The following is a 27,325-nucleotide window of genomic DNA, read 5'->3' on the forward strand; positions in this document are numbered from 1 at the left end:
AACTTAGATGAAATGGACAAATTTCTAGAAACACAGAAGCAGCCTACATTGATGAAAGAAAAAATTGATGAACTCAACAGACCATTCACAAGTAACAAGATTGAATTAGTCATCAAAAACCTCCCAACTGGAGGCATTCTCAGGACTTGGAGTTGTCCTGGGTGGTGCTCCAGGGACAATTGCCAGATGCTGTATGTCCTCCCATGGCCCACTGGATGGAACGTAGGAGAGTGTGGGCTATGGTGTGGAACACGGGAAATGGGGTGCAGCGATGCCTGGAGATGTACTCACCAGACACAATGGATGTGTCATGATGATGGGGGAAAGTGTTACTGTGGGGGAAGTGGTGGGGTGGGGGTGGTGGGGGTGAGTGGGGACCTCATATTTTTTGAATGTAATATCTTTTTAAAAATGAATAAATTAAGTAGATTTTGGGGGGAAAAAAAGGAAAGAAAAACCTCCCAATTAAGAAAGCTTAGAACCAGATAACTTCATAGGTGAATTCTACCAGTTTTTCCAGAAAGAACTAACACCAATCCTACTTAAATCTTCCAAAAAAAAAATAGAAGTGGAGGGAACATTGCCTAACTCATTCTATGATGCCACCCCCACCCTAATACCAGAGCCACATAAAAACCTCACAAGAAAGTAAAACTACAGACCAATCCCTTTAATGAACCTGGATGCTAAAATCCTCAATAAAACACTTGCTAATTGTATTCAACAATACATCAAATGAATTAAACACAATGACCAAGTGTGTTTCATCCCTCATAAGCAAGGATGGCCACTATCTTGCATTATATGCAAAAATTAACTCAAGATGGATCAAAGATCTAAATATAAGACCCAAGACCATAAAGCTCCTAGAAGATAATGTACGGAAATATTTACAAGATCTTGTAGTAGGAAATTTTTTCTTAAACTTTATACCTAAAGCATGAGCAATGAAATTAAAAATAGATAAATGGGTCTCATACTTCACTATTCATCTATTTATAATTTCATTGCTCATACTGTTATGTATGGTCATTTTGTAAGTTCACAATCTTTACTTATTGCTTATGCGTGTTCATGTATGAATGATACACTGCAATAAAAATTTTTAATTAAAATAAAATAGATGAATGGGACTTCCTCAAAATTAAACACTTTTGTGCTTCAAAGAATTTTGTCAAGAAAGTGAAAAGACACCCTACTCAATGGGAGAAAATATTTGGGAACCACTTATTTGATAAGGGCCTAACATCTAAAATATATAAAGAAATCCTATATCTCAAAAATAAAAATACAAACAACCCATTTTTTAAATGGGGAAGAAATTTGAATAGACACTTCTCCAAAGAAGACATATAAATGACTAAAAAGCACATGAAAAGATGCACAATATCACTAGCTATTAGGGAAATGAAAACAGAGGACTACAGGTGTTGGAGAGATGTGGAGGAATGAGAACACTTATCCACTGTTGGTTGGAATGTAGAATGGTACAAACATTATGGAGGACAGTTGCTCAGGAAGCTAACTACAGAATTGCCATATGATCCAGCAATCCCACTGCTAGGTATACACCCAGAAGAAATGAAAGCAAGGACACGAACAGATACAGGCACAACAATGTTCACAGCAACATTATTCACAATTGCCAAAAGTTGGAAACAACCCAAATGCTTACCAACAGATGGATCAGCAAATTGTGGCATATACATAGAAATGTAATATTACTCAACTGTAAGAAGGAATGCAGTATTAACACATGAGATAACATGGATGAATCTTGAAGTCCTTAACTGCCATAAGCCAGGCACTGAAGGACACATATTATATGACCTCATTGATGTGACTTAAACAAATTGAGCAGACTCACAGGGCTAGAGTTTGAAAGACAGGTTTACAGGGGACAGAAAGGTGTAGAGGGTGGTGAGCCAATGTTCATATGTGCAAAGTCTGTGATAAGGTGGAAAGGTGTGATTGAGTAGTGGATGGGCTGAGAGTGGTACAGTGATATGATTGGGATGGGTGGTACTGGTCTGTGAGTGGGAGTAGGGTGGGGGTTGGTTTGGATTATCCATGGAACTGGGGAGAGTGTTGGAGGAAGGAGCAGGTGAACTCTGGGGATTTGTAGGTCTGTGGTTACAACTACAATGGTGGGAATGTTCTTTTATCAAATATGGCAGGTTACTGGTGTAGGGCATCAGTGTGGGGGAATATACAGGATAGAGTGCTTCTGGATTATGCTTCTATGGACTAGGTAAGTGTTCATCTTGTCATAGTGTGTTATCTGAGTGGGTGGAAACCCATACAATAAACAAGATAATATTAAACTCCCACCCTGGGGAATCCTGCTAAGCTCTTAATTAGAAAGACAAGAATCCCTCAAGAATATAGGGAGTGCACAATAATGAAAATAGTCCAATATGTCAAACTCTCAATATTATTGCAAGAAACTATGAATCTTATTCTTCAAAAATTGAAACCTAGTGGTTGTCGGTTACCATAAGGAAGGTTCCAAAGGAAGGGAGAGGGAATAATAGAATAGATGGAATATAAGGCATTTTTAAAGCATTAGATCATTGCATGATCAGGCAATAATGGATAAGGGTCACTTTAAATTTCATCAAAACCTAAAAAGTGTACAGTCCAAAATATAAACCATAATGTATAACATTAACCATGGTTAGTAGCAATATTTCAATATTTTTACATCAATTGTAACAAATGTACCACCCACATGAAAATATTATTAGTAGGGGAGAGTGGGAAAGGGAGAGGGCATGAGGTATATGAAAATCCCTATATTTTCTATGTGACTTTTCTGTAACCTAAAGTTTCTTTGAAAATAAAATGGAAAAAATAAGACACTGGCAGAATATATGGAAGAAATTGTCACTGTACATACAAAACAACAGATCTTACAATGATGAAAATACAATGTCTAAAAATTTTTTATATTATTTCTGTTTTTTATTAATTTTGTACTTTATTTTAGAAGCTATTATTACTTCATTTTCTTATTTTTATTTGGTTATTTTGTTGACTTTGTTTTTTGAGAACTTTCATATCACAAAAGGGTCACAACTGTGGCAGGGGAGAATCACTGGCAAGGGATGTTGGTAATGGGGTATGTGAGAGGACAGTGCACCTGGAACATGCCTCTAAGTCATATGCATATGTTCAAGTGTTCATGGGGCATTTTCTCAGATGGTATGGTGGAGATTCACACAATAACCCAAAAATATTGAATTCCCATCTGAGGAGTCCTGCTACATTCTCTAACACAATGGCAAGAATACCCCAAGTACAACGACAGTGCCAAGTGAAGGAAGACAAACCTTTACACAAGGTTATTGATAATGATGATTGGACTTATGAACCTTTTCTTGTGAAATTGAAACTAGCCTAGTATTACATGTTGCCTAAGAGTTACCTCCTGAAAGTCTCCTTGTTGTTCAAATGTAGCCTCTCTCTAAGCCAAACTCATCATATAAATGTACTATCTCCCCCCCCCACCCCCAGCATGGGACATTATTCCCAGGGATGAGCCTCCCTGGTACCAAGGGATTATCACCAAGCACCAACTAGCAATGCATTTGGAAAAAGACCTTGACCAAAAGGGGGAAATATTAAATAAAAAATGAGCTTCTATGGCTGAGATTTTCAAAGTGAATTGAGAGGTCAGTCCAGAGTTTACAGTTATGCACATCTCAGGGGGATCCCAATGACTGCCACAGTAAACAATGCCTCAAACAGCGGGGCTCCTGAGGGGTCTAGAGACATCAGACACTATAAGCAGGACAGAGAAGCTCGGGAATTCAGCACCCTGTCAGTGGACCTTACTCTGGAATTTATACTCCCCAGTGTAACAGAGTTAGACTCATTTATCATTTCTCTACATATGGCTCTTTTGCCCCTTTTATTTAAACCTATAATTAGCACTGTACTTGTTAAATATGTATCTCAGAGACTTAAATGTTTGGTCCATTCTAGTGCCAGTTGAGCCCAGAATCTCAGCAGAGTTACAACACCTACTCTCTAGTACATTGGACTTACCCAGGACAACTAACAAGGAGATGATGATAGACAATGCCCATCCCAAGTGTGATACTTAGGCTAATGTGTCAACTCAGCCAGGTAACTGTGCCCAGTTGTTTGGTTAGCAAGCACTGGGCTAACTGTAATGCAAGGGCATTTATGGACTTTAGTCACCATTGACTTTACTGCAGTGATAAATCATAGATAGCTGGTTGTAATTACATCAGTCAGGGAGATTGCCATCAGCAATGAGTGATGCTTTATCCAATTAGTTGAATGCCTGAAAAGGGGAAGCGATTCCAGCATTGAGTGAGAATTTCCCAACTTGTCCTTGGACGGCCAACATCTCCCATAACTCATCAAGAACCTTAATTGGACTTTCATTGGAGCCCCTGGTTGCAGCCTGCCTGTGAAACATGGACTTGTGCATCCCCATGGTCACATGAGGAATGCTTATAAAATTGCATACTATTGACAGATATCTCTTGTTGATTATGTATCCCTAGAGAACCCTGACTAATACACCAAGGAACAAAGAGTATCTGCAACTGCAAGCAAGATAGTTCCATCCATCTCCCCCATGGGACCTAAAGCCCCTCTCAATTAGAAAAAGGGTGGGCATCACAATTCCAAAATCTTCAAGACTGGAGAATGAATAAAGGACTAGAGTAGACTTATTATTATTCTATTATAGACTTTTTATTATTCTAACAATAGAAGAACTTTTATCATTGATATAATAAAGGCAGTGGCCACCAGAGGGTCTGAGGGGAGGGAGAGGGAAGAATAGGTGTAATATGGGGGCATTTTAAGGACACTGGAATTGTCCTGCATGGCATTGTAACGACCAATATAGGCCTTTTTATACTTTTTTATAACCTACAAAGTTGTGTGGGATAGAGTGTAAACTATAATGTAAACTATAGCCCACATTTAGCAGTAATGCTTCAATATGTGTTCATCAATTGTGAAAAATATACCACCCTAATGAGGATGTTGTTAATGTGGGAAAGTGGGGAAGGGGAGGGCATATGGGACTCCCCTATCTTTTTTATTTAACACTTATGTAATCTAAAGCTTCTTTAAAAATAAAAAATAAAAAAAATGGGGGGAAGTGGATTTGGCTCAACTGATAGAGCATCTGCCTGCCATATGGAAAGTCCAGGGTTCAAACCTAGGGCCTCCTGACCTGTGTGATGAGCCAGCCCATGTGCAGTGCTGATGCACACAAGGAGTGCCCTGCCACGCAGAGGTGTCCTCCATGTAGGGGAGCCCCACATGCAAGGAGAGCACCCCTGCATGGAGAGCTGCCCTGCAGGAGAAAAGTGCAGCCTGCCCAGGAGTGGTACCACACACACGGAGAGCTCACACAGCAAGATGATGCAACAAAAAGAGATTCCCAGTGCCACTGACAAAAATGCAAGTGGACCCAGAAGAACACACAGAGAATGTCACAGAGAGCAGACAATGGGGGGAGGGGGAGTATGGGGAGAGAAATAAATAAAAATAAATAATAAAATAAATTTTAAAACTTTAAAAAATATATATATCCTGACATATATTGATTACATTAACAAATGCAAAGAATAAGGAGAGAGTTCTGAAAGCTGCAAGAGAAAAGCAAAATGTTACATACAAGGGAGTCCAATTAGATTGAGTGCCAATTTCTCATCAGAAACCATGAAGACAAGTAGGCAGTGAGTTGAAATACTTAAAGTGCTGTAAGGAAATAAATGCCAGCCAAATGAATTTTATATCTAGTGAGATTCTCTTTAAAAAATGAGGGAGAATATTGACTGTACACTTTGAATGGATTGTATGATTTGTGGATTAAACTATTTTAAAAATAAGGGAAGGATTAAGACATTCTCAAATAAACAGAAGCTGAAAGAATTAATTACCTCTAGACCTGCTCTACAAGCAATGCTATAAGGAGTTCTTAACACTAAAAGGAAAGGACACCAGACAGTGGTTTCAAATGAGCATAAATAAATAAAGACTTTTGGTAAAAGTAACCATTTGGATAACTATAAATGCCAGTATTATTGCAGTGTATTGTTTGCTATGTAATGCCACTTCTTACTTCCTACTGGTGAAAAAATGCATAAAAAGTAAGGATAAATCTACATATTTGTATATACAATGTACAAGGATATGAGTGGTAACAAGTACAAAACATAGTGGGAGGACAAAGGAATATAGGAAAATATATGTGCATGCTATCGAACTTAAGCTGTAATCAAACCAAATAAGATTGTTATATATTTAGGATGTTAAATTTTAACCCCACTGTAACCACAAGTAAAATAGATGAAAAATATATCCAGATAGAAAGGAGAAGACACTCAATATGATACAATAACAAATAAATATACAAGTAGGCTTTAACAGAAGTGAGGGGCAAAAAAAAAAAGGTATATAACTTACAAAGGCTAAATAAATGGCATAAGAAAGTCTTCTATTATAAGTAGTGACTTTAAATGTAAATGGATTAAACTCTACAGTCAAAAGGCAAAGATCGGCAGAATATATTTAAAAGGCATTGATCCAGCTGTATACTGTCTGCAAGAGTCTCACCTTAAAGCCAAAGATTCGAGAAGGTTGATTGTGAAAAGATGGAAAATATATATCATGCAAATAGTAAACAAAAGAGGTTGGGAAGGCAATGCTAATATATAAAATAGACATAATCAAAAACTGTGATGAAGGACAGAGATGATCATTATAAACTGATAATAGGAGCAATTCAACAGGTAGATGTAATAATTATAAACATATATTCATTTAATAACAGAGCCCCAAATATATATGAAGCAAATGCTAACAGCTTTGAAGGGAAAACTTGAGGTTCTACAGTAATACTAGGAGACTAACACACCACTCATAGAATTTTTAGCCAGAAGTTCAATAAGGAAGTAGAGGGCTTAAATGATACATTAAACCAATTAAACTTAGCAGGCACATATAGAACACTGGCTGGCACATGGCCCACCTGGGGATTCGGGTTTCCTGAGTATATCCTGCCATAACCCACTGAATGGACTGGGGGAGAGTGTAAACTACAATGTAAACTATAATCCATGCAATGCAGCAGTGCTCCAAAATAATTCACCAAATGCAATGAATGAGCCACAATGATGAGAGGTTGTTGATGTGGGAGGCGTGGAGTGTGTGGGGTATATGGGAACCTCTTATATTTTTCAATGTAACATTTTTTGTGATCTATGTATCTTTAAAAAAGACAATCAAAAAATTAAAATATAAAAAAAGGACACTGTATGTAATGAAAATGCTAATACACATTCTTCTTGAGTACACATGGATCCTTCTCCAGAATAGTGCATATGTTGGATCACAAAACTAATCTTAATAAATTTTAAAATACTGAAATAATACTATGCATAGTCTCCTACAACAATGGCATAAAGCTAGAAAACAATAACAGAGGGAGAAGTGAAAATTCACAAATATTTGAAAAACAATACAATATACTCTTAAACAACCAATGGGTCAAAGAGGGAATCAGAAATGAAAACAGGAAATATCTTGAGGAGAATAAAAATGAAAATATAATCAAAACTTATAGTATGCAGCCAAGGCAGGGCTGGAAGGGAAATCTGTAGATTTGAATGCTTATATTTTAAAGGAATGAAGACTTTGAATCAGGACCTAGCCCCAAAATTGTAGGAATTATAAAAAGAAGAGAAACTAAACTCAAAGCAAGAAGAAGTAAGAAAATAGCAAAGATTAGCATGGAGATAAATGAAATAGAAAATAAAATCTATAGAGAAAATAAACAAAACCAAAGTCTGGTTCTTTGAAAAGATCAATAAAATTGACAGACCTTTAGCTAGACTGATAAAGAAAAAAGAAAAATACATAAATAATGAAAATCAGAAATTAAAAGGGGGATTTATTACTGACCTCACTAAAATAAAAATGATTATGGGAAGATACTATGAACAACAGTATGCCAATAAATTACAAAACCTAGATGAAATGGAAGAAAATTTTAGAAGCACACACGCTACCTACATTGACTCAAGATGAAATAGAAGATATAAACAAACCAATTACAAGTAAGAAGATTTAATCAATCATCAAAAAGCTCCCAACAATTAAAAATCCAAGGGCCAGATTACTTCACAGGGGAATTCTATCAAACATGCCAAGAAGACTAAACTCCAATTCTGCTTAAACTCTTCCAAAAGATTGAAGAGAATGGTATACTTCCTCACTCTTTCTATGAAGCCAACATCACCCTCGTATAAAAGCCATATAATGATACCACAAGAAAAGAAAACTACAGACCAATATCTCTTATGAATATAGATGCAAAATCCGACAGCATATTAAAAGAATTATACACCATGATCAAGTGGGATTCATGCCTGGTATGCAAGGTTGGTTCAACCTAAGAAAATTAATTAATGAAATCCACTACATTCCTAAAATGAAGTGAAATAAACACATGATCAATAAGCATTTGACAAAATACAGCACCTTTTTTTTAAAAAAAAAATTTAGAACATTAGAAGGAAACTCTTCAATATGATACAGTATGTATATGAAAAACACACAGTTAACATCCTTCTTAGTGGTAAAAGACAGAAACTTTTCCTTCTAAGATCAGGAACAAGACAAGGATGCCTACTTTCATCACTGTTATTTTGCATTGTACTGGAAGTACCTGCTGGTGCAATTAGGCAAGAAAAATAAACAAAAGGCATCCAAATAGAAAAGTAAGAAGTAAAGCTTTCCCTGTTTGCAGATTATATGATCCTGTACACAGAAATCTGGCAAAATTCACAACAAAACTCCTAGATCTAATAAATGAGTTCAGCAAAATGACAAGGTTCAAGATCAAAACCCAAAAAGCAATAGTGTTTCTATACAAAAACAATAAAACAACTGGAAGAATAAATCAAGAAAAAAAGTCCATTCACAATAGCAACTAAAGCAATCAAATATTTAGGATTACAACTAAGCAAGGGTGTAAAGGACTTGTACATCAAAAATGACAAATGGTTGTTAAAAGAAATTAAGGAAGGCCTAAATAAATGGAAGGACATTTCATGTTCATGGATTAGAAGACTAAATATCCATGAGATGTCAATTCTACCAAGCAATTTATAGATTCAATGAAATACCAATCAAAATTCCAACAACCTCCTTTGTAAAAATGGAAAAGCCAATCACCAAATAGTTACAGCCTTCTTGAAAAAGAAGAATGAAGTTGGGAGACTCATTCTTCCCAATCTTAAAACTTATTCTAGATGTTTCAAAGTACCTGATGTATATAAAAATTAGAAGGATGGAGACCCACACAATAAAGAGGAAAATATTAAACTCCTATCCTGGGGAGTCCTGCTATGTTCTCAACAGTCTCTAGAGAACATAAGCAGTGCCTAGTAAAAGCAGATGGACCACCATTTCAAGACCTCAATATTAATGCATGTAACTATGAAACTTATCCTTCAAAAATTGCAACTTAGTAGTTTCCATGGGTTCTGAGGAGAGGGGGAGGGAAGAATGGATGGAGCATAGGGCATTTTTAGGGCACTGGAATTGTTCTGCATGATCTTGCAGTAATAGATACAAGCCATTATGCATTTTGCTATAACCTATAAAAGTGTATGGTGCAGAATGTGAACTATAATGTAAACCATTGACTTTAGTTAATGGTAATGCTTCAAATTTGTTTATTATAGAAAATGTACCACACTCATATAAGATATTATTATTAGGGGAAAATGTAAGAGCAGAAGGGGGTGGGGTATATGGGAGCCCATTATATTTTCTATGTGACTTTTCTATAACCTGAAGCTTCTTTGAAAATAAAGTGGAAAAAATAAGATACTGGGGGAACATTCAGAAGAAATTGTCACTCTACATAAATGGTAACAGATCTTACAGGAATGAAAGATACAATGTAAATTTTTTTATTTTTTAATATATTTTTATATTTTTTATTACAAAATTTATTTATTTAGCTTTGTTTTGGGGAAGGTTTTGTGGATTGCAGAAGAGTCACAACTGTGATGGGGAGGATCACTGGTGCACAGTGTCAGCAATGGAGGGATAAGTGGGAAAGGGTGCACCTAAGGCATGCTTCTATGAAATATGAATGTGCTCAAGAGGTCATGGGATATTGTCTTGGTGGATGGACACCCGTGCAGTAACCAACAAAATATTGAATTCCCATCATGGGGAGTCTTGCTACATTCTTTAATAGAGTAGCAAGAATCCCTAGGGTATATGGACAGTGCCTAGAGACATAGGACAGGCAAATACACCAGGTCTTTGACCTTGATACTTGAATTTATAAACCTTGTTCTTATGGAATTGAAACTTAACCTAGTATTATATATTGCCTAAAAGTTACCTCCTGAAAGTCTCCTTGTTGCTCAAATGTGGCCTCCTTCTAAGCCAAACTCAGCATATAAACACACTACCTTCTCCTGGCATGGAACATGACTCCAAGGATGAACCTCCCTGCTACCAAGGGATTGTTACCAAGAATCAACTGTGAGTGCATTTGGAAAATGACCTTGACCAAAGGGGTAAATATTAAAAACAAATGAGTTTTTATGGCTAAGAGATTTCAAAATGAGTCAGGAGGTCATTCCAGAGGTTACCCTTATGCATGACTCAAGCGAATCTCACTGACTGCTGCAGTAGATAGTATCTTAATTGGGGGGGGGGGGTTCCTGAGGACTCTAGAGACATTTAGACACTATAGGCAAGGCAGACAAATCCAAGAATTTGGCACCCTGTCATTGCGACCTTATTTTGTAATATATAATAACTTATCCCACCAATATATCAGAATTGAACTCATTTATAGTTTTCCACATGTGATTCTTCTACCCCTTTTATATTAATCTTTAATTAGCATTATACACAATAAATGTGTGTCACAGGAACTTAAATCTTCTGGCTGCTCGTATGCTGGTTGAGACCTGAATCTCAACCTGAATTGCAGCCAACACCTACCCTCCAATTCACCAGACTCACCCAGGACAAAAGGATGATGATGGACAATACCCATCCCAAAAAACAGAGAGTATCTACAACTGCAAGCATGAAAGTTACACTCATCTGCCCCAAGAGATCTAAGCCCCCTCTCAATTGGAAACACAGTGAATATCACCATTCCCAAATCCTCAAAATTGAGGAATGAGCAAACATAAGGGGAGAATGCAACTATGGACTAAAGTAGAAATTATTATTCTAGTAGTGGAAGAACTTGTCACACTGATATAAAGGGAATGGTCACCAGAGTTTCTAAGGGGAAGGAGAAGGAAGAATAGATGTAACTTGGGACATTTTTGAGACATTGGCATTGTTCTGCATGACACTGCAGTGACAGATATAGGCCATTATACATTTTGTCAAAACTTATAAAATTGGGTGGTGCAAAGTGTAAACCATAGTGTAAAATATCCATGGTTAGTAGCAATACTTGATATATGTTCATCAATTGTAACAAATTTACACACTAATGAAAGATGTTGTTAATGGGGAAGTGTGGAAGGGGTGGGATATATGGGAATCCCTATATTTTTTATGTAACATTTATGTAATCTAAAGTTTCTTTAAAAATAAAAAGTATAAGTAGAAAAAATATTACTTTGTAAATATTGTTTTGCTCAAGTTCATAGGAAATAGTATTTGTTAGAAGTGGGATTCTTAAGCCCTTTCTGTGAGCAGCACACTAATGTCTATATGCTCATTCAGTGGTTTAGAGAAAGTGGGAGGGAGAGCATCTACAAAAGATAATATGTTAAGCCAAACTCAGCATAAAAACTCACTACCTTCCCCCCTGCATGGGATATGACTTCTGGGGATGAGCCTCCCTGGCACCTAAGAATTATGACCAAGCACCAACTAACAACGCATTTTGAAAAAAACCTTGGCCAAAGGGGGGAGATATTAAATACAAATGAGTTTTTATAACTAAGAGATTTAAGGTGAGTTGGGAGGAAATTCCAGAGGTTACACTTATGCATGTCTCAAGAGGACCTCATTGACTGCCTCAGTAAACAGTTCCTCAAGCAAGGGAGCTCCTAAGGGCTCTAGAGATATCTAGGCACTATAGGCAGGGCAGACAATCAAGAATTCGGCACCCTGTCATTGAGCCTTACCTTGGAATATATGTTCCCCAATGTAACAGAGTTAGACACATTTATAATTTCCCTACACATGCCCCTTTTATTTAAACATATAATTAGCATTATACTCATTAAATATATATCCCAGAGACTTAAATCTTCAGTCTTTTCATATGCCAGTTGGGCCCTGAATTTCAGCAGAGTTGCATCACCTACTCTCCAGTTCACTGGACTCACCCAGGACAGCTAAGAAAATAATGATGATGGACAGCACCCATCCCAGAAAACAGAAAGTATCTACAACTGCATGATAGTTACACCCATCTGCCCCATGGGATCTAAGCCCCCTCCCAATCAGTAACAGAGTAGGCATCACCATCCAAAATCCTCAAAATTGAGGAATGAACAAACAAATGGAGGGAATGCAAGAATGAACTAAAATAGATGCATAATTATCCTAGTATTTGAAGAATGTGTCACATTAATATAAAGGCAGTGGTCATGAGAGGTTCTGAGGGGAGGGAGAGGGAAGAATAAGTGTAACATCGGGCATTCTTGGGACATTGGAGTTTTTCTCAATGACATTACAATGGCAGATATAGGACATTAAACATTTTGTCAAAACCTATAAAGTTGAGTGAGGTAAAGTGTAAAGTATAATGTAAACTATTGGTCATGGTTAGTAGCAGTGCTTCAACATGTTTTCATCAATTTCAACAAATTTACCACACTAATGAAAAATATTGTTAATGGAAGGGGGAGGGAGGGAGGTATATGGGAATCTCCTTGTATTTTCTATGCATCATTTATGTAATCTAAAGCTTCTTTTAAAATAAAAATTAAGTTAAATTAAATTTTTTAAATTATAATATGCTAATATGTTCATACTTGGATAATTACAGCAAGACTTTTTCTGCATGTTCTGTACATTTTGTTTGGCTGTATATAGACAGTATGTAGTGGACGAATGAGTCCTAACTTTCTAACAACTAGATGTTAAAGATTTTGCCAGTACATAACAGAATGGAGTTAGTAAAATTTGCATTTTTTGTACACTTTGGATTGAAATTCACAGGAAATCCTATCTTCTTTAAATGACTTTTGGGTATGAATTTGTTCAACCACCTCTATGCATTGCTTTTGCTATACTTGTCCACTGAACTAGTGATGGAAAAAAATGTAAGTAAGGAGGGAATGGTTTGTGGCCAAGATGGTCACATTTAGGAGATACCCAAGATTTTAACCATTTTTATGTGTGTGCAGTTTTATTTAACAATACTATGCATGTAGTGGACAAGTAAGTTCTTAAGTGTAATAGCTAGTGTTTCTAAATATTTTAGAAGTGATTGTGTGTTTAAAAATAAAGGCGGGGGAAGTAGATGTGGCCCAAGTGATAGAGCCTCTGCCTACCATATGGGAGGACCTGGGTTTGATCCCTGGGGCTTCCCGATGAAAAAGAGAAAGCATGGCCAAATGGCAAGCCAGTGCCTGTGCAAGTGCCCGCATGATGAGCCAGTGCCCACATGAGTGCCTGCATGGTAAGCCAGTGCCCCCCACAAGTGAGTCACACAGCGAGATAATGATGCATCAGAAAAAGGACAATGGAAGAGTCAAGGTGAAGTGCAGCAGAAACCAGGAACTGAGGTGGTGCAATTGACAGGGAACCTCTCTCACCATCAGAGGTCTCCAGGATTGAATCCCGGTGAATCCTAGATGAGAGAAAATGAGAAGAGAAGACAGCAAAAACATCAGGGTGGGAGGAGGGGAAGGAAGGAAAAATAACTACATAAATAAACCTTAAAAAAAAAAAAAAGAGAGGCAGGCCCAGCACCCCAGACGGGGAAGGAGGCAGGCAGCTGCCCCGCCCCCCCAGGTTGTACACCTCTAATAACTCATGGGCAGGAACATGGCTATATTGTCCTGTCTCAGAGAACAGACCCATCTATTACAAGTCTAGTCTGGGTTGCTACATTTGAAAGCAAGGGCAGATTGTAGACTATCAACCACAGCACAGCATGGAATTTCCAGAGAGGTCTTATTTCAAAACTTCATAAACAAACAAACCACATGGACTTCTGCAAGGGAGATTGAACTGGCCTGAGTTTGAAGAGAAGTATAATGTGTGATCAACCAGTTACTAACACCAAGGAGGCTAAGTGGCAGATGGTCTTGTATGAATGACAACCCTTCTCTGATAACTACATGAATTGGCAGTTTCTGGAATAGCTCCAGAAAAACATCTATGCCCAGAAGTACCAATATTGGGCTGTAGTATTTGAATCTAGTGTGGTGATACAGAAGCTGTGCAGTGTCTGTGTTTTTGTTGTTAACTGGTGGTATATGGATGAGGGACTTCTGCCCCACCCCCCAGCATTGGCTTTTTGGGACTGGCCAGGCTTCTTTACTGATTGCCTATGTTTTGTTTCATCTCAATGATGGAGGTGAAGGGCAAAAGAAGAGTGGACAGACCTGCTGTTAAGCCACTCATCTTCGACTATGGTGCCAATACTGCCATTGTATCCAGCACACAGTCTTTGAACATGGCCATCTTTGCCTCTGTCAGCCTGGCCTCATGGCTGCCCCAGTCCCTGCATGCCTTCATCACGGAGACATTTGCCATCCAGATTTTTGCCTTGTAGTCCATATTGCAGAAGGCATGTACTCCCCACAGCTATGTGGGGCTCACACTCCTTTTTGCATTTTCAATCTTGGGAGGCCTGTTGTCCATTAGTGGTGTGGGAGCCATACTCTGCCCTTCTGCTAGTTTCCATCTCATGTCTTTGCCCTTTCTACCTCATTCACCTGCAGCTTTTTAAAGAAAACATTCATGGGCCTTGGGATGAGGCTGAAATCAAAGAAGGCTTATCCAGGTTCCTCAGCTGAGTTATGAACTTCCAGACTTCATAATTAAGGCAAGCTGATAAACTAGCCTTCCAATTAGAATAAGACCTGAAGGCAGAGTTCCACTCTGGAAGTAGCATGATGATGTGGGTGGGAGAGCAGAGATCAAAAGGAAAATTTAGTCCAAGTCTTGGGTCGTGAAGGTCCTTATCCTTGTTATTTTGTGGATGACAAAGTTTTGGGGGACCCTCTTGAATTACTGCCTCTTATTTGCTCTAACAAATGAAGTGATGTGGTTTCTATTTATTAAAAAAATAACAACACATGAAAAAAAAATAGAGGCAGTAAAATAACACTGTAAATAGCTTTTAAAAATTGCTGGGAAATGTCTTTTTCAAAATTGATTCTTTAAACCACGTGAACATTGTCTTCTTGTACTTGTTCATTGGTTTGAGAGAGGTGAGAGGGAAGAACTTGCTGCACTGTATATATTGTGTATATACTGGACAAATGAGTCCTAATTTTATAATATCTAGTCTCTAGATATTAAAAATGCTGTCAATGTATGACAAAAGTAGAATTAGTAAACAACACATTTTGTACAGTTTTTGCTAAAATTCATAGAAAGGCTGTCTTCTGAAAATAACTTTTGGAAATGAAATGGTAAAACCACATCTAAATGACACGTGTGCCTGTAACTCATCCACTGCGTTTGTGGTGGAGAGAAGGAATCGGAAGAAATGAAGGGCTCTACATCAGAATGTTTCTATTTAGAAGACACTTTCAGATATAACTGCATTGTTATATGTATGTAGTTTATTCAGACCTACAGTGTATATAGTCCTTATTTGAAATATCTATTCTTTTTAGATGTTTTGAAATATACAATGTATGTTAAAAGTAGAGAGTGTAGAATAATACTTTAAATATTTTTTCTGTTAATACATAGGAATGGCTGTATTGGGGGAAAGAAATTGTTAAACTAGATGTCTTGGAACACTATGCTGAAAGAGTGCTGGTGGAGTCAGGGAAGGAAGAACAGAGGGAAGGATTCTTTGCTCATAAGTTGTTAGACAAGTTCAGATTGACTGACCACTGTCCTATATAGGCATTTGAATTATTGCTGTGTATTAAAGGACAAGTCCTAATGTACAAACTATGTTGAAATAGAGGTAGTAAAACAGTCTCTATATAAATGTCCTTGTGTTAGTTTTAGGAAAGACTGTCTTCTGGGAGTGACCTCTGTCAATCCACCTCTTGAAGCTAGATATATTTCCATACTGAGTCTTTGAAATGGTGGAACTGGAAGAAGAGGTGGGGCAAAGGAAGGGCTCTTTGCTGGTATCTCCATTTCTAGAAGACAGTTTTAGATTATAACCATAGTTCTTCAAGTGCATTTTTTAAATAAAATACTTGTATTTATTGTGAATATGTTTCATTCTTTATTTCACAATATTTAAACTGTTTAGATATTTTGAGGTAACAATGTATGACAAAAAGTACAGCTAGTGAATTAACAATTTTATGAATATAGTTTTTGTTAATAGAAAAGAAACATCTTTCACATGAAATTATTAAATCACCCTTGACAAGTATGCATCAGGACTTCATTAAGTTGGCTGCAGAGAGGCAGAAGGAAGTGCAGGGGTAGGGATGTATGCAAATGTGTTCATATTTCCATTTCAATGCTAACCACAAACGTATGTGACATCCATTGGCTGTAACATAGGCAAGCATTGATAAACAATTTAACAGAAACATACCTTCTTGCTACTATTTCAATATGGATCTGATAATTCTCTTAGAAACAGTATACTTATTGTACTCTATTGCTTTACATCTCATTTTAAATTGAGCATTAAGAGAACACAGAAAGCTACTTGTCTGGCATCAGAACAAAGAAATCCATTTTTGTAATCTATACAAAATCGGGCCCCAATTTCACAGAAATTGTCAAAAAAGAGTTGATTGAAACTTCATCTTGAATAAAATTTACATTATAAAAAAAAAAGAGAGAATGCAGTATTAGTAACTCACCAATATCTATGGAGGACTGTCACAATTTTTGTCTTTTAGGAAATTTTTGTTCCCAAGAAAGGCAAGAATACATTTTTCCCCTGAATGAGTTGGTGTCATGTATTCTTGGTTATCATAATGGTCATGGTTTTGGAACTTTGGATATCCATGATTGTGAAAAAGTATGATACATTCTGTGTGATCCCAACCACATAAAAAATTTATGCTCAGTTGTGTGTATATATATATACACAAGACCTAGAAGGATATGTCAACCTGTAAAATGCTTATGATTCTGGATGACTTTTATGTTCTTTGTTTCTTTTGTTTTTCAGTTTTCTATATTGCACTTAAAAGCTTGAAAAAAAATTTTTTTTACCTATTACAAACCCCCAGTAATCAAACAGCATGAAATTGCACAAGGATAGACATATAAGTCAATGAAATAAAACTGAAAGCTCAGAAATAAACCCTCACATCTATGGCCACCTGGTTTTTAACAGGGTGGCAAAGAACACTCAATCGGGAAAGAATAGTCTCTTCAACAAACAGTGCTGGGAAAATTGGGTCTCCATTTGCAGAGAAACAGAGGACTCTTATCTCACACCATATACAAAAATAAACTCAAAATGGATCAAAAGCCTGAGTATAAGAGCTAGAATTATAAAACTCCTAGAAGAAACTGTAAGACAGCACTTTCAAGACCTTCTGTTAGGCACTGGTTTCTTAGAACGTAGACCCAAAGAAAAGCAACAAAGAAAAAAAACAGATAAATGGGACCTCATTAAAATTAAAAACTTTTGTTCCTCAAAGGATTTTATCATGAAAATAAAACAACAACCTAGACAATGGGAGAAAATATTTGAAACTACATATCTGATAAAGCAATTATATTCAGAATACATAAACAAATCCTTCATCCTAACAACAACAAAAATAAAAACAACCCAATTTAAAAATGGACAAAAGACTTGAATAGATATCTCTCCAAAAAAGACCCACAAATGGCCAGAAAGAACATGAAAAGATGCTCAACATCATTAGCCATCAGGAAAAAACAAATTAAAACCACAGTGAAATACCATTTCATGCCCATTAGTATGACTTCTGTTAAAATAAATAAATAAATACATAAATAAATAAAAATAACAAGTGTTGTAGAAGATGTAGAGAAATAAGAACACTGATTGCTGGTGGTAATATAAAATCCTGCAGCCACTGTGGAAAACAGTTTGGTAGTTCCTCAGAAAGCTAAATGTAGAATTACCGTATGACCCAGCAATCTCACTACTAAGTATATACCCAAAAGAATTGAAAGTAGGGACTCAAAAAGATATCTGCACACCAAAATTCATAGGACCATTACTCTTAATTGCCAAAACATGGAATCAACTCAAGTGCCCATCAACCAATGAATAGATAAATAAAATGTAGTATACGCATACAATGGGATATTATTCAGACTTGATGTCCTAATAGATGTGAAAGTTTGAATGAACCTTGAAGACATCATGTTAAGTGAAATAAGACACAAAGGACAAATATTGTATGATCTCATTCTTTTGAAACAATTAAAATAAGCTAACTCACAGAGTCAGAATCTAAAATAAAGAGTACTGGGAACAGGATGGTGACATGGAATGGAAAGTTAAGGCCTAAAATGTACAGGATTCCTACTTGGAATGATGGAAATGTTTTAGTAATGGATGTTAGTGATGGTTGCACAACATTGTGAACACAACAGCACTGAAATATATATCTGAATATGACTAAAAGGGGGAAATGTTAGATTGTATATATGATGACAGCATAATTTTTTTAAATCCTTAGAACTATATAACACAGTGAACCTTAAGTTAAATCATGGACTTTAATTAATAATACAATTATAACAATGTACTATCATCAATTATAACAAATATTCCACACCAAAGCAAGGTGTTGGTGATGGAGTGGTATAAAGGAATACTGTATTTTATGCATGATTGTTCTGTAAATCTGTAACTTCTCTATTAAAGAAAAAGAAAACAATGAAAATATAGAAGCACCTATTTATTGGCTCAGTGACTCCAAAGAAAAGGGGAAATTGTCAGAATAGACGATGTTGTTAACACAACTGGAAAGGAATGGAGGTGAGATTATGATTTCAGAGATCTGTACCAAACAGTGAAAAACAGGATTTACCAAGGAAGCCCTCCAAGTAAAAAGGAATAAGACAAAAATCATGGAAATCATTTGAAAGCACACAGAAAATTAAATTTAAATCTCCTTCTCCACATGGACCAAACTCCCAAGTTTCACCTCTCCCTCCTGCTTTTACTGTGAGGAGAGCAAAAGAGATGCTCAGGAGAAGTAGGTAAGCCCAAATAATTGCAGTTTACCCCAAACTGGGAGAAAACCTAAAACCTAAGGTTGGTGCGCTTTCTCTCCCCCCCACCCCCTTCTCTCTTTCATATACTTAGACTCACATATACACACAAACACTGACATAAACACACAAAGGCTACTTCCTGGTGAGGTGGAATGAAACAAGGTACAGGAATATTAATAAATTACATACAATAAAGCAGAGAGAAAATACAGCAATTACAAATATGGACATCCACAGCTTCCTTGTCCTCCATCCCACAAAACTGAACAGTACATAGATAAAATGTCAGAAAAAGTCAAATACCGTATTAAAGCTCCGAGAAGAAAACAGTTCTTACAATAGGTGGGTAGAGAAATGAGGAGAAGTTTCCTATACCATAAGCAGACAAAAAGAAGGTCCCGATAGAGCTGCCCACATCAAATGTAATTAAAAGAGTGTAAGAAACAAAGATTAGTTTAGATTTCACATAAAGGAAGAAAATATTGATTAATGTGACCTGGCAGCCTAGTGCCTCAGTCTCCCACTCCCAGGTTAAACAGCAACAAAGGAAACCAGCTTAAGCCAGTCCTATAGGCAGTAAAAAGGATGCCCAAGAAAGAGCTAAGTCAATACCAACTCAGCACTAAATTCCATTCCTTATTTGGCAAAGGGGAGCAGGTTAAAAACTAAAATGGTTGGAATGTGATGGGGGAAGTGGTTAACCACAAACTTTTGGGCGAGAAAGTTAGATCTTCTCAGATAGGCTGTAACTTCTGAAGTATCCAATCTACGGAAAAACAGAGGAAGGGCTTGCGGGCTAGGCTTAGGGGTATAAATTGTGTCATTTTTCTTTGTTTGGCATGCCAGCCACGTTTTCTGGTTGTGCGCCCCTTCTTGCAAGATTGAGAATAAATTTGTTTCTTCTCCACAATCGAGTGAGCCTTATTTTCTTCCAAAAGAAGATTTCTTTCTAACAAGAGGAAAAATAAAAAAGAAGAAAGACAGGGAGAGAGGGGAAGAGCAGGATGCAAAAGATTTCTGGAAGAAGTTATACTCAGAGAAACAAGAATATTTAGGCAACTGTTTACCATTCATGAGTGCAAAAAAGAAAATATAACTAGAAAATCCTAATCTTATGCCATACTCTCCATGTCTGTTTCTCTTTATAAACAATGGAAAACTCTGAGAGAACACTATAAATCTTACCTGTTTTCATCCTGCATTCAGAACCTCAAATGGTCATTCAATATGTTAAAGGAACTCTGCATTGACCTTCAGGCCTTGGGTTACAAAATGGCTCCCTGCAAAAGAGACGCCAAGGAGGGGACTCTACACTCTCCTCAGGAAATGAGACTTCAGGAATGCTCTGCTTGGAGAACGTGATTTACCAGAAATGACAAAAAAAGACCAAGCTCAGACAGGTCAGTTTCAGACAGATTTCCTTCTGCCTCAGGGTTTCAATAAGCTGTTAAAATACAAGTGGTCTGACAACCGCCATTTCCCTTTTGGGGGTGGTGGGGAGGAGGGCCTATAAATTCTCAATGCGCCCAAAAGCTTTGTAATACCGGTTTTGACTTGGTGTTGCCCAATTTGCGAGTTACTATACTCTTAATAAAGCTCTCGTCTTTCTATTTGCAGTAGAACCTTTTTTTGACAAATGCTACCTAGTAATCCTACCACATTTTTTCTAATAGGCTTTTTCTTTCACTTTGGAGATAAGAAAATCAAAGCCTCTTCTCTAACCTCAATTTCTGCTGAGGACCTTGCCTTTTAATTCATCAGTAAAAAATAGATGCCATCTCGGGAAAAGTCTGTCATCTTGCCATTACCAAACTAATAAACCTATGCCTCCCTGCATACATCTTTTTCCTCTTCTGTCTGGTTATGAAGTCCAATCACTGTGTTTGTGATTTAGATTCCACTCTCTCTCTCCTCTGGGATATCAGTCTTTCAGTTTACCTTCTCTTACCTGCATCATAAGGCACTCCATCCCTGCTAGAACTTCCCATAAGCATTTTTTAAAACATGCTCTAGTACCTTCTATCCATAAAAACCGCCCTTCAATCCACACATCTGTACAGATGCCATCCAATTTCTCTGATTCTCCTTTCTTCCCCAAATTCTCCATATGTCTGTTTTCATCTGCTCTGTCCAGGTGTTCCTTCCCCATTCTCTTCTGAACATTTTTCAGGAAAAGTTTTGCCTCCTTTTTTCTATGAGACCTGCATTCTTTCAGGTTCAGTAATGCCTGTTCTGTTGTTGAATCCAGTGGAAGCCTCTGTGTCCTGACATTGTTAGCTGAGATGAAGTCCAGGGGTGTAGGCTCTTGATTTTGACATGAGAAAGAATTCAAGGATGAGCCACAAATTAATTAAGCAAGTAAAGAATTTACTGGGGGTAAGGCAAGAAAAAGAAACTACACCTTTCAGAGTTGAAGGTGGGCATTTTCAAGGGAGAAAATGCAAAGTTTTGCCTTGGAGTCCACTGTTTTATGGGGTACAGGACTCCAGGGTGTGAACTGATTAGCATATTTGAGACAAAGCAGGGAAATTCTGTTGGGTGATTTGATTCTCTTAAGGAGTTAAGGAGTTAGGGATTGCTGTCCAGTGGAGATTGGCTTCTGACTGCCGTCCATGAGCTCTGCAGTGTGTATTAATTGATGGTGATTGGTTTCTGATTACTGTCCACAAAGCTTGAGCTAACATGAAAATGGGAGGGGGGGTGCCCTTCTTTCCCGTTGCCTCTTTTCCACCAGGTAATGAGGCTACTGGCTGCCTTCTGATTATGCAGCCATTGGGTGGGTGCTGTGTGGTGTAAGCTGCAGAGTGTTTGTACTTCAAGTTGCCCACTCCTAACTTGCCAGTGTGGTTCAGCATGGCCAATTTCACTCTTGAGCATGGTTTGTTCTCCATAACCAGTGGATCTCAATCCAAGGCCTATGCAGGGAGATGTTCCATGCCTGGTACTCTTCTGGGCTGCCATAGTAAAAGAATCCTGCTCCTTCCCTGTCTGGGACATACCACTGGGGTATGAACAGATGTTATGGGAATGAAAGACAAGTGGATGAGATTGAAAATAAATTAGGAACACATAAGAGCAGATTTGAATTGCTTGAAGACAGAATTAGTGATTTTGAAGACGAACATCTGAACTGGAAAAGACAGAAGAAAAGAATGGGGAAAAAATGGAACAGGGTCTCAGGGAATTGAATAACAATGCAAAATGCAAAAACATATGCATTATCAGTGTTCCAGAAGGAGAAGAAAATAGAAAAGGGGCAGAAGGAATATTTGAGAAAATAATGATTGAAACCTCCCTACCCTTATGAAAGACATAAATATCAATATTCAAGAAGGACAACACACCCCAAACAGAATAAACATGAATAGACCTACCCTGAGACAACTACTATTCAGAATGACAAATATCATAAAGAAAAGATTTTGAAAACAGCAAAAGCAAAGCAAAGCATCACATACAAAGGAAACTTGAGGTGAATTGCCAACCTCTTATCAAAAGCCACTGAAGAAAGAAGAAAGTGGTGTGATGTATTTAAGGTATGAAAAGAGAAAAACTGCCAGCCAAGAATCCTATATCTGGCAAAGCTGTCCTTCAAAAATGAAGGGGAGTCAAAGTCTTCACAGACAAATGAAAACTGATAGAATATGTTACCAAAAGACCAGAATTACAAGAGATACTAAAGGGTGTGCTGCAGCCTGAAAGGAAATAAATAAGATCGAGAGAATTGGAGAGGAGTGTAGAAATTAAGACTATTAGGAAGAGTAAAAACATAGACTATCATATGATATGACAACAGAAAGCCAAAGGTCAAAATGGATGAAGTAAGTAATGCCTCTACAGGTATAACACTGAATGTTAATGGCTTGAACTCCTCAATTAAAAGACACAGACTGATAGAGTGGATTTTAAAATTTGAGCCATCTATATGTTGTCTACAAAAGACTCATCTCAGATATAAGGACACAACCAGGTTAAAAGTGAAAGGTGGAAAAAAGATATTCCATGCAAATAGTAACCAAAAAAGAGCTGGAGTAACCAGATACTAATATTGGACCAAGTAGATTTTAAATGCAGAACTGTTATATGGGATAAAGAAGGTCATTATATTTTAATAAAAGGGGCAATTCAACAAGAAGAAATAACTAGTCTAAATATTTATGCACCTGACCTCAGTGCCCAAAGACACATGAGACACACTGGCAAAGCTAGAGGGAGAAATAGATCTCTCTACAAGAGACATGGAGATTTCAATACACCACTCTCAATATTCGATAGAACTTCTGGACAAAGGATAAATAAAGAAATAGAGCTTGAGTAATATGATAAATGAACTAGACCTAACAAACATCTATAGAGCTTAGCTTCCCAAAACATCAGGATATATACTCTTTTCAAGTGCTCATGGATCCTTCTCCAAGATAGACCATGTGCTGGGTCACAAGTCTCAATAAATTTAAAAGATTGAAATAATACTAAGCACTTTCTCTGATCATAATGGAATGAAGCTAGAAATCAATAATGTAGAGAAAGAGAGAAAATTCTTAAATACATGAAGATTAAACAACACATTCTTAAACAATCAGTGAGTCATAGAAGAAGCTGCAATAGAATTCAGTAAATATCTTTATTTGAATGAAAATGAGAACACAACATACCAAAACCTATTGGACACCACAAAGACAGTGCTGAGAGAAATTTATAACCCTCAATGCTTACATTCAAAAAGAAGAGAGTGCTAAAATTGATGATCTAACTGCACACCTAGAAGAACTAGAAAAAGAACAGCAACCCAATCTGAAAACAAGCCAAAGGAAAAAAAATAGTACAGATCAGAGAAGAAATAAATGAAATCAAGAAAAAAAATTAGAATCAACAAAATGAAAAGTTGGTTCTTTCTTTCTCTTTGGAGTAATGAAATTGTTCTAAAATTTTTGAGATAATGAATGTACAACATTGTGATTACACTAAACACCATTGATTATACACTTTGGACAGAATAGCCAGAAATAGCAGCAATGTATAGTTGGGGAAGCATGGAGAGTTTGAGAAGTGAGGAATTTTCTTGTTTGTCCATTTTCTGTTTATTATTATTATTACTCAAATAATGAAAATGGTCTAATAATGATTGAAATGATGAATGCACAACTATGTGATGATAGCAAATACCAGTGATTGTATACTTTGGATGAATTGTATGTTTTTTAAATATGTATCAATAAAATTGATTTGTTTTTTTAAAAACTGGACTCTATGTCACTCTATATGAAAGTAAATTCTGGTATCATTTGATAATAATGGTGAATAATTAATAATCTTGGAATGTGGAAATCCTTTCCAAGCACAGAACAACACAGCACAATATAAGGTAGCATTAATAAATTTCACTGCTTAAAAATTCAAAAGCTTATACACCACCATTAAATTAATTAATTGATTACAAATCCAAATACAACAAAATGGAAAAAATATTTGCCATAATAATATGTGGAAAAATCCTAAATATATGAGGTACTTTTACAAATCTATAAGAGGTGAAACATCTCCAGGCAAAAATGATCTAAAGATTTGAACAAACCATTTCTAAGAAAATGGATACCATTTAAACTTAAAAGATGATTAGCTTAATTTGTAATTAATGCAATGCAAGAAACTTGACATATCATTTTTTTTGCTCTTCAGATTGGATATTTTATAGTTTATTAAGACCCAGTGTTGGCAAATGTTTAGTGACACTGGCATATTTATACACTGTTGACTGATGTGTATTTTGGCACAAAAATTAAGGTAGCAATGTATTGTTATTCTATTACAAATTTTAAACATGCATATCTTTTAATTCAGCAATTCCATTGTTAGCAATTTATCCTATGACTAATCATAAAAGTATGCAAAAAGAAGTCTGTGCCTGTGGCTCTAGGCCAGCTGATCAGCCAGACTGCCAGTTGACATAGGCTTTGGCCTCTAGCTTTGGAAGGTCAAACAGCTGAGTGTCTCCTCAGAGGTAATTTCTGGCATCTCTTGACTTGTTTGTGTCATCAATGTCCATTAATCACATAGGTGATCATCATGTTTAATCAATGTCAGTAATAGAACTGCAGTATTCATTTGGACTTATTGTTTATATCCATGTATTTGTTTAAATATAATTAAGCCTTCAAGATATAACATGAATTGAAAATTCTCTTTAAATAAATTGAAATGCTTTGAGTATGAAGCATAAATCAATATGTGTTGTCAAGAGTGAAAAATGCTACAATAATGTTGAATGCAAAATGTTACTTTTATATACAAAAAGAATCATTCAATTTTATTTAAATATCATTTAACTATAATGAAATAGTAGTTAAGAAGTCCTTTATTTTAAAATTGTAACATAAATAAGGAAAAAGATTGAGAGAAATTACAAATGTTGAAACAAAGTGCAATGTCTGGATAGATTTAACATAATCATTCATAAAAACTATATAACACAATAACAAACATTTATAAATCTAAATAATAATACAAATATATTAGAAATTAGCTATGTAATAATCTTAATCTTTATACAGTAGATCAAACTTTTGGACATAATAATCTCTAAGAATGAAATAAATTATCAATTTAGTTATTTTATTTCCACTAAGTTATATTCCTTTCAAGATAAAACCTATTTGGAAATTCTTCACATTTTATGGGGATGAATTACAGCAGAATATCAATGTTGCCTTCATAAAACAGAAATATTTAAAATTGTATTTAACAACATTCATGATAAATCATTATTAATCCAGAATTTATTTTGATTAGAGTATGAATAAGAAAGGATTAAAGAAAAATGAAGTATCCAAAAAATCTTTCTTCTTTTCTTCCCCTCAATTAACAGCAAGTCTCCATTTAAAAAAAAAAAAATTATAACAAGGTGGCCACAGGAATGATTTACCAGTTTACTGCTGAGTAATTATTGTTCATATACTACAATGTCATTATTTTACATTTATCTTCTAAAGTTTTTAATATTGAATTGCTATAAAAAATACCATCATACAAAATTTCAGATTTGCTTTTGTATTACAGAAGGTTAATCTATGATGATGGATCAAGGCGAATATGGATTTTAATACTTGGCCATTTGTTATATGGGCCAAAATTGGCACCTGTAAATTTGCATAAAGTTAGTTATTGCCTCATTTGTAAGACGGGGGAAAAAACTAGAGATGACTGAAATGTTTTTTGAAGATGCCTGATTTATAACTTATGGAAAAATCTAAACAATAGAATTGAGAAAATATGTTAATAATGATGCAAGTTATGTGTGGGAGGCTGTTCATCTCTTCATAGATAACCTGAGCTGTATGTGTCCTGAGCTGTGTGTGTGGGTTGGTAACCATGACAACAACTCCAGTCCTGGAAAAACAGTTTAGTAATGCAAACTCTATAAACTTTAAATATTCAGGGAAAATGCAAACTAAATGTGCTAAAAGCTTACCTAGGATGTGGAAGATATATGTTAACTCAAGCTTATTGAACAGTGAAGCAAAGAAATATTTTGCCCTTCCTCTGTATAAAAATAACTCAAAAATCTTGTTCAAGGCTCAGATTTTGAATGAGAAGCTCTGAGCCCAGCCAGTCATAAATAAATCGTTTTTTCCCTTCCCCAAATTATTCCTGAGTCCTGGCCTTTCTATATGCAAATAATTGAACCTCTCTCTACTTCTACAACATTTTGGGGGGCTCATCCAGGATTTGAAAATGAAGTCCAGAGATTATAGCACTTTGCTACCCCTTCTGGATCCCTGAGGAAGCCAGGAGGACTCAGGTGAAGTCCAAGTCTGGGTGCCCCTGGATTAAATTTAATCCAGAAAAGATGTGTGCTCTGCTGGAGTCCTCCTGATGAAAATCAGGGGCAGCAGAAGATGTGAAGAGAATTCTGGGAATGAGAAAAGGACTCCAAACATGGTAAAAGGTAAGA

The 27,325-nt window shown here is 36.3% G+C and overlaps 1 long non-coding RNA gene and 1 pseudogene across 1 annotated transcript in view; one reads left to right on the forward strand and one right to left on the reverse strand.

Moving 5' to 3' along the window:
• The window catches only part of LOC131274726 (uncharacterized), a 113,226-nt gene extending 92,555 nt beyond the window's left edge, over positions 1–20,671 (reverse strand). Inside the window, exon 1 of the long non-coding RNA XR_011646697.1 lies at positions 20,560–20,671. This is a non-coding gene — a long non-coding RNA (uncharacterized lncRNA). The remainder of the gene's footprint in view (positions 1–20,559) is intronic.
• On the forward strand, positions 14,265–15,053 carry LOC111763368 (phosphatidylinositol N-acetylglucosaminyltransferase subunit C-like; annotated as a pseudogene).
• Positions 20,672–27,325: the final 6,654 nt, after the last annotated feature.

Source organism: Dasypus novemcinctus, chromosome 20, assembly GCF_030445035.2.
Source record: "Dasypus novemcinctus isolate mDasNov1 chromosome 20, mDasNov1.1.hap2, whole genome shotgun sequence".
Classification (NCBI taxonomy): Eukaryota; Metazoa; Chordata; class Mammalia; order Cingulata; family Dasypodidae; genus Dasypus; species Dasypus novemcinctus.